This window comes from Rhincodon typus, chromosome 42 (genome assembly GCF_021869965.1).
Source record: "Rhincodon typus isolate 14 chromosome 42, sRhiTyp1.1, whole genome shotgun sequence".
NCBI lineage: Eukaryota > Metazoa > Chordata > Chondrichthyes > Orectolobiformes > Rhincodontidae > Rhincodon > Rhincodon typus.
This window is the reverse complement of record NC_063373.1, coordinates 3,997,955-3,999,358: the sequence shown is the minus strand read 5'-3', so window position 1 is coordinate 3,999,358 and position 1,404 is coordinate 3,997,955.

Genomic DNA, 1,404 nt, shown 5'->3' with positions numbered 1-1,404 from the left:
ATGACTCCAGCCCCACAGCAGCGCAGTTGATTCTTATCTGTTTTCTGAAATGGTCTAGCAAGCGACTCAGTTAAAATTCTGATGGGTAATAAACTTTGCACTTGTCGATGACTTTAACATCCATGAAGAAACAAATAAACACATAATTTGAGCAAGCTGCCTGCCAAACTTTTCAAGAGTGAAGCCTATTGCAGATATTCCTTGGACTAAGGTACGTTTAATCAGCAGTGATATGTACTCCTTTTATTTGTTTCCAAACTAATTGTTGTTTGTTTTGCGATGTAACTGTTGAATATTATCTGTCATTTTTAAAAAATATATATTTATGTTATTTTTCCTCCTCCGCTTCCTCGTTGCTTTGTTGTGTTTTTGATTATTTCTCTTTTTTTTCCTTTATGTTACCTTGGAAATTTTTACAGAATTGTGTGATGGACAGAATTTAGCTTTAACGAGAATAATGTTTTTAAAAACAGCAACAATTTTCCCAGCATAAAATATAATTCTCACAAGGCTAAATGTTTCACAAACTTACCCCTAAAATATGATCTTGCAGGGAATTGAAACACTAATCTTCCAGTTCTTACAAGTTGTCACACAGATTTTCTCAGTCTTTTCCCATCTCTTACACATAACATAGTAATGATTTTGATCCTGTCTCAGAGAATATGCAGTCTGGCTGGTTGTATCACTTCTTAACTGATCTCCGTGGCGTCGACAGATCTGCTGTCAGTGGTCACACCGGTGTAATCTTCATTGGTGGATTTTAATTCACGTTCACTTTCCTGTTTACCACACCTATGTGCATTCTCCATTTTGTCTTAGCATCCGTAAATGCAGACAGTCTGCCTGGTTAATGGTTGATTTCACATTTGACCAACACGTGCCCATTTGTTGTCAGAGCTGAAAATAAAATATTGCACTAAGAATGCAGCATCACGGTCATGTCTGCACACACCAACATCAAAATTGTACTATTATATTTTATATATGAAACCAGGGATAACAATTTTAATAAGTGGTTCTCCAGAGTAAAACTGATATTACGTTTGTTACCTGCGTCAGCTGCCTATGATTGCATCCATATCATTTTAATCCCTTGTCTCCCATTAATTTTGATTTTACTGATCAATGTATTTACGTTCGATATATTGCAGTGGCCATCAAAGTTTCACAAGACTCCGGCACCACAACAATCATGTAGATCAACCTGAGCCAGAGACAAAAGAAGCTGAGAAAGTGCATTATTCCACTCTTTACGATCTCGGTAGTTTTATTCTGCTCCGTTTTTTTTTTCCTCAAGATGCTCTCACCTCACTGTCTTGTGCTGCCAGTGGTGCTGTGAGACCGGAAAGACAGTTGTTTTTAAGTCAATGGAAAGTGCACGTGCTGGGCCACAGTATTTAA